The following is a 10,713-nucleotide window of genomic DNA, read 5'->3' as shown; positions in this document are numbered from 1 at the left end:
ATTTATCTGTATAAATAATAAGTCGAGACACCAACTTCTTGAAATTACAGTAATTTATCTGTATAAATAATAAGTCAAGACACCAACTTCTTGAAATTACAGTAATTTATCTGTATAAATAATAAGTCGAGACACCAACTTCTTGAAATTACAGTAATTTATCTGTATAAATAATAAGTCAAGACACCAACTTCTTGAAATTACAGTAATTTATCTGTATAAATAATAAGTCAAGACACCAACTTCTTGAAATTACAGTAATTTATCTGTATAAATAATAAGTCGAAGACACCAACTTCTTGAAATTACAGTAATTTATCTGTATAAATAATAAGTCAAGACACCAACTTCTTGAAATTACAGTAATTTATCTGTATAAATAATAAGTCGACGACACCAACTTCTTGAAATTACAGTAATTTATCTGTATAAATAATAAGTCGACGACACCAACTTCTTGAAATTACAGTAATTTATCTGTATAAATAATAAGTCGAGACACCAACTTCTTGAAATTACAGTAATTTATCTGTATAAATAATAAGTCGAGACACCAACTTCTTGAAATTACAGTAATTTATCTGTATAAATAATAAGTCGAAGACACCAACTTCTTGAAATTACAGTAATTTATCTGTATAAATAATAAGTCAAGACACCAACTTCTTGAAATTACAGTAATTTATCTGTATAAATAATAAGTCAAGACACCAACTTCTTGAAATTACAGTAATTTATCTGTATAAATAATAAGTCAAGACACCAACTTCTTGAAATTACAGTAATTTATCTGTATAAATAATAAGTCGAGACACCAACTTCTTGAAATTACAGTAATTTATCTGTATAAATAATAAGTCGAAGACACCAACTTCTTGAAATTACAGTAATTTATCTGTATAAATAATAAGTCAAGACACCAACTTCTTGAAATTACAGTAATTTATCTGTATAAATAATAAGTCAAGACACCAACTTCTTGAAATTACAGTAATTTATCTGTATAAATAATAAGTCAAGACACCAACTTCTTGAAATTACAGTAATTTATCTGTATAAATAATAAGTCAAGACACCAACTTCTTGAAATTACAGTAATTTATCTGTATAAATAATAAGTCAAGACACCAACTTCTTGAAATTACAGTAATTTATCTGTATAAATAATAAGTCAAGACACCAACTTCTTGAAATTACAGTAATTTATCTGTATAAATAATAAGTCAAGACACCAACTTCTTGAAATTACAGTAATTTATCTGTATAAATAATAAGTCAAGACACCAACTTCTTGAAATTACAGTAATTTATCTGTATAAATAATAAGTCAAGACACCAACTTCTTGAAATTACAGTAATTTATCTGTATAAATAATAAGTCAAGACACCAACTTCTTGAAATTACAGTAATTTATCTGTATAAATAATAAGTCAAGACACCAACTTCTTGAAATTACAGTAATTTATCTGTATAAATAATAAGTCAAGACACCAACTTCTTGAAATTACAGTAATTTATCTGTATAAATAATAAGTCAAGACACCAACTTCTTGAAATTACAGTAATTTATCTGTATAAATAATAAGTCAAGACACCAACTTCTTGAAATTACAGTAATTTATCTGTATAAATAATAAGTCGACGACACCAACTTCTTGAAATTACAGTAATTTATCTGTATAAATAATAAGTCGACGACACCAACTTCTTGAAATTACAGTAATTTATCTGTATAAATAATAAGTCGACGACACCAACTTCTTGAAATTACAGTAATTTATCTGTATAAATAATAAGTCAAGACACCAACTTCTTGAAATTACAGTAATTTATCTGTATAAATAATAAGTCAAGACACCAACTTCTTGAAATTACACTAATTTATCTGTATAAATAATAAGTCAAGACACCAACTTCTTGAAATTACAGTAATTTATCTGTATAAATAATAAGTCAAGACACCAACTTCTTGAAATTACAGTAATTTATCTGTATAAATAATAAGTCAAGACACCAACTTCTTGAAATTACAGTAATTTATCTGTATAAATAATAAGTCAAGACACCAACTTCTTGAAATTACAGTAATTTATCTGTATAAATAATAAGTCAAGACACCAACTTCTTGAAATTACAGTAATTTATCTGTATAAATAATAAGTCAAGACACCAACTTCTTGAAATTACAGTAATTTATCTGTATAAATAATAAGTCAAGACACCAACTTCTTGAAATTACAGTAATTTATCTGTATAAATAATAAGTCAAGACACCAACTTCTTGAAATTACAGTAATTTATCTGTATAAATAATAAGTCGAAGACACCAACTTCTTGAAATTACAGTAATTTATCTGTATAAATAATAAGTCAAGACACCAACTTCTTGAAATTACAGTAATTTATCTGTATAAATAATAAGTCAAGACACCAACTTCTTGAAATTACAGTAATTTATCTGTATAAATAATAAGTCGACGACACCAACTTCTTGAAATTACACTAATTTATCTGTATAAATAATAAGTCGAGACACCAACTTCTTGAAATTACAGTAATTTATCTGTATAAATAATAAGTCGACGACACCAACTTCTTGAAATTACAGTAATTTATCTGTATAAATAATAAGTCAAGACACCAACTTCTTGAAATTACAGTAATTTATCTGTATAAATAATAAGTCAAGACACCAACTTCTTGAAATTACAGTAATTTATCTGTATAAATAATAAGTCAAGACACCAACTTCTTGAAATTACAGTAATTTATCTGTATAAATAATAAGTCTGTATAAATAATAAGTCGACACCAACTTCTTGAAATTACAGTAATTTATCTGTATAAATAATAAGTCAAGACACCAACTTCTTGAAATTACAGTAATTTATCTGTATAAATAATAAGTCAAGACACCAACTTCTTGAAATTACAGTAATTTATCTGTATAAATAATAAGTCAAGACACCAACTTCTTGAAATTACAGTAATTTATCTGTATAAATAATAAGTCGACGACACCAACTTCTTGAAATTACAGTAATTTATCTGTATAAATAATAAGTCGAGACACCAACTTCTTGAAATTACAGTAATTTATCTGTATAAATAATAAGTCAAGACACCAACTTCTTGAAATTACAGTAATTTATCTGTATAAATAATAAGTCAAGACACCAACTTCTTGAAATTACACTAATTTATCTGTATAAATAATAAGTCAAGACACCAACTTCTTGAAATTACAGTAATTTATCTGTATAAATAATAAGTCAAGACACCAACTTCTTGAAATTACAGTAATTTATCTGTATAAATAATAAGTCGACGACACCAACTTCTTGAAATTACAGTAATTTATCTGTATAAATAATAAGTCAAGACACCAACTTCTTGAAATTACAGTAATTTATCTGTATAAATAATAAGTCAAGACACCAACTTCTTGAAATTACAGTAATTTATCTGTATAAATAATAAGTCGAAGACACCAACTTCTTGAAATTACAGTAATTTATCTGTATAAATAATAAGTCAAGACACCAACTTCTTGAAATTACAGTAATTTATCTGTATAAATAATAAGTCAAGACACCAACTTCTTGAAATTACAGTAATTTATCTGTATAAATAATAAGTCGACGACACCAACTTCTTGAAATTACAGTAATTTATCTGTATAAATAATAAGTCGAAGACACCAACTTCTTGAAATTACAGTAATTTATCTGTATAAATAATAAGTCGACGACACCAACTTCTTGAAATTACAGTAATTTATCTGTATAAATAATAAGTCGACGACACCAACTTCTTGAAATTACAGTAATTTATCTGTATAAATAATAAGTCGACGACACCAACTTCTTGAAATTACAGTAATTTATCTGTATAAATAATAAGTCAAGACACCAACTTCTTGAAATTACAGTAATTTATCTGTATAAATAATAAGTCAAGACACCAACTTCTTGAAATTACAGTAATTTATCTGTATAAATAATAAGTCAAGACACCAACTTCTTGAAATTACAGTAATTTATCTGTATAAATAATAAGTCAAGACACCAACTTCTTGAAATTACAGTAATTTATCTGTATAAATAATAAGTCAAGACACCAACTTCTTGAAATTACAGTAATTTATCTGTATAAATAATAAGTCAAGACACCAACTTCTTGAAATTACAGTAATTTATCTGTATAAATAATAAGTCGACGACACCAACTTCTTGAAATTACAGTAATTTATCTGTATAAATAATAAGTCGAAGACACCAACTTCTTGAAATTACAGTAATTTATCTGTATAAATAATAAGTCGACGACACCAACTTCTTGAAATTACAGTAATTTATCTGTATAAATAATAAGTCAAGACACCAACTTCTTGAAATTACAGTAATTTATCTGTATAAATAATAAGTCGACGACACCAACTTCTTGAAATTACACTAATTTATCTGTATAAATAATAAGTCAAGACACCAACTTCTTGAAATTACAGTAATTTATCTGTATAAATAATAAGTCAAGACACCAACTTCTTGAAATTACAGTAATTTATCTGTATAAATAATAAGTCAAGACACCAACTTCTTGAAATTACAGTAATTTATCTGTATAAATAATAAGTCAAGACACCAACTTCTTGAAATTACAGTAATTTATCTGTATAAATAATAAGTCGACGACACCAACTTCTTGAAATTACAGTAATTTATCTGTATAAATAATAAGTCAAGACACCAACTTCTTGAAATTACAGTAATTTATCTGTATAAATAATAAGTCAAGACACCAACTTCTTGAAATTACAGTAATTTATCTGTATAAATAATAAGTCAAGACACCAACTTCTTGAAATTACAGTAATTTATCTGTATAAATAATAAGTCAAGACACCAACTTCTTGAAATTACAGTAATTTATCTGTATAAATAATAAGTCAAGACACCAACTTCTTGAAATTACAGTAATTTATCTGTATAAATAATAAGTCGAAGACACCAACTTCTTGAAATTACAGTAATTTATCTGTATAAATAATAAGTCAAGACACCAACTTCTTGAAATTACAGTAATTTATCTGTATAAATAATAAGTCAAGACACCAACTTCTTGAAATTACAGTAATTTATCTGTATAAATAATAAGTCAAGACACCAACTTCTTGAAATTACAGTAATTTATCTGTATAAATAATAAGTCAAGACACCAACTTCTTGAAATTACAGTAATTTATCTGTATAAATAATAAGTCAAGACACCAACTTCTTGAAATTACAGTAATTTATCTGTATAAATAATAAGTCAAGACACCAACTTCTTGAAATTACAGTAATTTATCTGTATAAATAATAAGTCAAGACACCAACTTCTTGAAATTACAGTAATTTATCTGTATAAATAATAAGTCAAGACACCAACTTCTTGAAATTACAGTAATTTATCTGTATAAATAATAAGTCAAGACACCAACTTCTTGAAATTACAGTAATTTATCTGTATAAATAATAAGTCACGACACCAACTTCTTGAAATTACAGTAATTTATCTGTATAAATAATAAGTCGACGACACCAACTTCTTGAAATTACAGTAATTTATCTGTATAAATAATAAGTCGAGACACCAACTTCTTGAAATTACAGTAATTTATCTGTATAAATAATAAGTCAAGACACCAACTTCTTGAAATTACAGTAATTTATCTGTATAAATAATAAGTCAAGACACCAACTTCTTGAAATTACAGTAATTTATCTGTATAAATAATAAGTCAAGACACCAACTTCTTGAAATTACAGTAATTTATCTGTATAAATAATAAGTCAAGACACCAACTTCTTGAAATTACAGTAATTTATCTGTATAAATAATAAGTCAAGACACCAACTTCTTGAAATTACAGTAATTTATCTGTATAAATAATAAGTCAAGACACCAACTTCTTGAAATTACAGTAATTTATCTGTATAAATAATAAGTCAAGACACCAACTTCTTGAAATTACAGTAATTTATCTGTATAAATAATAAGTCAAGACACCAACTTCTTGAAATTACAGTAATTTATCTGTATAAATAATAAGTCAAGACACCAACTTCTTGAAATTACAGTAATTTATCTGTATAAATAATAAGTCGAAGACACCAACTTCTTGAAATTACAGTAATTTATCTGTATAAATAATAAGTCAAGACACCAACACCAACTTCTTGAAATTACAGTAATTTATCTGTATAAATAATAAGTCAAGACACCAACTTCTTGAAATTACAGTAATTTATCTGTATAAATAATAAGTCAAGACACCAACTTCTTGAAATTACAGTAATTTATCTGTATAAATAATAAGTCGAAGACACCAACTTCTTGAAATTACAGTAATTTATCTGTATAAATAATAAGTCAAGACACCAACTTCTTGAAATTACAGTAATTTATCTGTATAAATAATAAGTCAAGACACCAACTTCTTGAAATTACAGTAATTTATCTGTATAAATAATAAGTCAAGACACCAACTTCTTGAAATTACAGTAATTTATCTGTATAAATAATAAGTCGACGACACCAACTTCTTGAAATTACAGTAATTTATCTGTATAAATAATAAGTCAAGACACCAACTTCTTGAAATTACAGTAATTTATCTGTATAAATAATAAGTCAAGACACCAACTTCTTGAAATTACAGTAATTTATCTGTATAAATAATAAGTCAAGACACCAACTTCTTGAAATTACAGTAATTTATCTGTATAAATAATAAGTCAAGACACCAACTTCTTGAAATTACAGTAATTTATCTGTATAAATAATAAGTCAAGACACCAACTTCTTGAAATTACAGTAATTTATCTGTATAAATAATAAGTCAAGACACCAACTTCTTGAAATTACAGTAATTTATCTGTATAAATAATAAGTCAAGACACCAACTTCTTGAAATTACAGTAATTTATCTGTATAAATAATAAGTCGAGACACCAACTTCTTGAAATTACAGTAATTTATCTGTATAAATAATAAGTCAAGACACCAACTTCTTGAAATTACAGTAATTTATCTGTATAAATAATAAGTCGACGACACCAACTTCTTGAAATTACAGTAATTTATCTGTATAAATAATAAGTCAAGACACCAACTTCTTGAAATTACAGTAATTTATCTGTATAAATAATAAGTCAAGACACCAACTTCTTGAAATTACAGTAATTTATCTGTATAAATAATAAGTCAAGACACCAACTTCTTGAAATTACAGTAATTTATCTGTATAAATAATAAGTCAAGACACCAACTTCTTGAAATTACAGTAATTTATCTGTATAAATAATAAGTCAAGACACCAACTTCTTGAAATTACAGTAATTTATCTGTATAAATAATAAGTCAAGACACCAACTTCTTGAAATTACAGTAATTTATCTGTATAAATAATAAGTCAAGACACCAACTTCTTGAAATTACAGTAATTTATCTGTATAAATAATAAGTCAAGACACCAACTTCTTGAAATTACAGTAATTTATCTGTATAAATAATAAGTCAAGACACCAACTTCTTGAAATTACAGTAATTTATCTGTATAAATAATAAGTCAAGACACCAACTTCTTGAAATTACAGTAATTTATCTGTATAAATAATAAGTCAAGACACCAACTTCTTGAAATTACAGTAATTTATCTGTATAAATAATAAGTCAAGACACCAACTTCTTGAAATTACAGTAATTTATCTGTATAAATAATAAGTCAAGACACCAACTTCTTGAAATTACAGTAATTTATCTGTATAAATAATAAGTCGAGACACCAACTTCTTGAAATTACAGTAATTTATCTGTATAAATAATAAGTCAAGACACCAACTTCTTGAAATTACAGTAATTTATCTGTATAAATAATAAGTCGAAGACACCAACTTCTTGAAATTACAGTAATTTATCTGTATAAATAATAAGTCAAGACACCAACTTCTTGAAATTACAGTAATTTATCTGTATAAATAATAAGTCGACGACACCAACTTCTTGAAATTACAGTAATTTATCTGTATAAATAATAAGTCAAGACACCAACTTCTTGAAATTACAGTAATTTATCTGTATAAATAATAAGTCAAGACACCAACTTCTTGAAATTACAGTAATTTATCTGTATAAATAATAAGTCAAGACACCAACTTCTTGAAATTACAGTAATTTATCTGTATAAATAATAAGTCGAAGACACCAACTTCTTGAAATTACAGTAATTTATCTGTATAAATAATAAGTCAAGACACCAACTTCTTGAAATTACAGTAATTTATCTGTATAAATAATAAGTCAAGACACCAACTTCTTGAAATTACAGTAATTTATCTGTATAAATAATAAGTCAAGACACCAACTTCTTGAAATTACAGTAATTTATCTGTATAAATAATAAGTCGAGACACCAACTTCTTGAAATTACAGTAATTTATCTGTATAAATAATAAGTCAAGACACCAACTTCTTGAAATTACAGTAATTTATCTGTATAAATAATAAGTCAAGACACCAACTTCTTGAAATTACAGTAATTTATCTGTATAAATAATAAGTCAAGACACCAACTTCTTGAAATTACAGTAATTTATCTGTATAAATAATAAGTCAAGACACCAACTTCTTGAAATTACAGTAATTTATCTGTATAAATAATAAGTCGAAGACACCAACTTCTTGAAATTACAGTAATTTATCTGTATAAATAATAAGTCAAGACACCAACTTCTTGAAATTACAGTAATTTATCTGTATAAATAATAAGTCAAGACACCAACTTCTTGAAATTACAGTAATTTATCTGTATAAATAATAAGTCGAGACACCAACTTCTTGAAATTACAGTAATTTATCTGTATAAATAATAAGTCGACGACACCAACTTCTTGAAATTACAGTAATTTATCTGTATAAATAATAAGTCGACGACACCAACTTCTTGAAATTACAGTAATTTATCTGTATAAATAATAAGTCAAGACACCAACTTCTTGAAATTACACTAATTTATCTGTATAAATAATAAGTCAAGACACCAACTTCTTGAAATTACAGTAATTTATCTGTATAAATAATAAGTCAAGACACCAACTTCTTGAAATTACAGTAATTTATCTGTATAAATAATAAGTCAAGACACCAACTTCTTGAAATTACAGTAATTTATCTGTATAAATAATAAGTCAAGACACCAACTTCTTGAAATTACAGTAATTTATCTGTATAAATAATAAGTCAAGACACCAACTTCTTGAAATTACAGTAATTTATCTGTATAAATAATAAGTCAAGACACCAACTTCTTGAAATTACAGTAATTTATCTGTATAAATAATAAGTCGAAGACACCAACTTCTTGAAATTACAGTAATTTATCTGTATAAATAATAAGTCAAGACACCAACTTCTTGAAATTACAGTAATTTATCTGTATAAATAATAAGTCGAAGACACCAACTTCTTGAAATTACAGTAATTTATCTGTATAAATAATAAGTCGAGACACCAACTTCTTGAAATTACAGTAATTTATCTGTATAAATAATAAGTCAAGACACCAACTTCTTGAAATTACACTAATTTATCTGTATAAATAATAAGTCAAGACACCAACTTCTTGAAATTACAGTAATTTATCTGTATAAATAATAAGTCAAGACACCAACTTCTTGAAATTACAGTAATTTATCTGTATAAATAATAAGTCAAGACACCAACTTCTTGAAATTACAGTAATTTATCTGTATAAATAATAAGTCAAGACACCAACTTCTTGAAATTACAGTAATTTATCTGTATAAATAATAAGTCAAGACACCAACTTCTTGAAATTACAGTAATTTATCTGTATAAATAATAAGTCGAAGACACCAACTTCTTGAAATTACAGTAATTTATCTGTATAAATAATAAGTCAAGACACCAACTTCTTGAAATTACAGTAATTTATCTGTATAAATAATAAGTCTGTATAAATAATAAGTCAGACACCAACTTCTTGAAATTACAGTAATTTATCTGTATAAATAATAAGTCAAGACACCAACTTCTTGAAATTACAGTAATTTATCTGTATAAATAATAAGTCGACGACACCAACTTCTTGAAATTACAGTAATTTATCTGTATAAATAATAAGTCAAGACACCAACTTCTTGAAATTACAGTAATTTATCTGTATAAATAATAAGTCAAGACACCAACTTCTTGAAATTACAGTAATTTATCTGTATAAATAATAAGTCAAGACACCAACTTCTTGAAATTACAGTAATTTATCTGTATAAATAATAAGTCAAGACACCAACTTCTTGAAATTACAGTAATTTATCTGTATAAATAATAAGTCGAAGACACCAACTTCTTGAAATTACAGTAATTTATCTGTATAAATAATAAGTCAAGACACCAACTTCTTGAAATTACAGTAATTTATCTGTATAAATAATAAGTCAAGACACCAACTTCTTGAAATTACAGTAATTTATCTGTATAAATAATAAGTCAAGACACCAACTTCTTGAAATTACAGTAATTTATCTGTATAAATAATAAGTCGAAGACACCAACTTCTTGAAATTACAGTAATTTATCTGTATAAATAATAAGTCGACGACACCAACTTCTTGAAATTACAGTAATTTATCTGTATAAATAATAAGTCA

General features: G+C 25.6%; 1 pseudogene; it reads right to left on the bottom strand.

Annotated features, from left to right (window-relative positions):
- The window catches only part of LOC143222796 (soluble guanylate cyclase 88E pseudogene), a 53,666-nt pseudogene that overhangs the window by 1,119 nt on the left and 41,834 nt on the right, over window positions 1-10,713 (bottom strand).

This window comes from Tachypleus tridentatus, chromosome 1, assembly GCF_004210375.1.
Source record: "Tachypleus tridentatus isolate NWPU-2018 chromosome 1, ASM421037v1, whole genome shotgun sequence".
NCBI lineage: Eukaryota > Metazoa > Arthropoda > Merostomata > Xiphosura > Limulidae > Tachypleus > Tachypleus tridentatus.
Note: the sequence above shows the minus strand (reverse complement) of the source record. Positions and strands in the feature narration are given on the sequence as shown.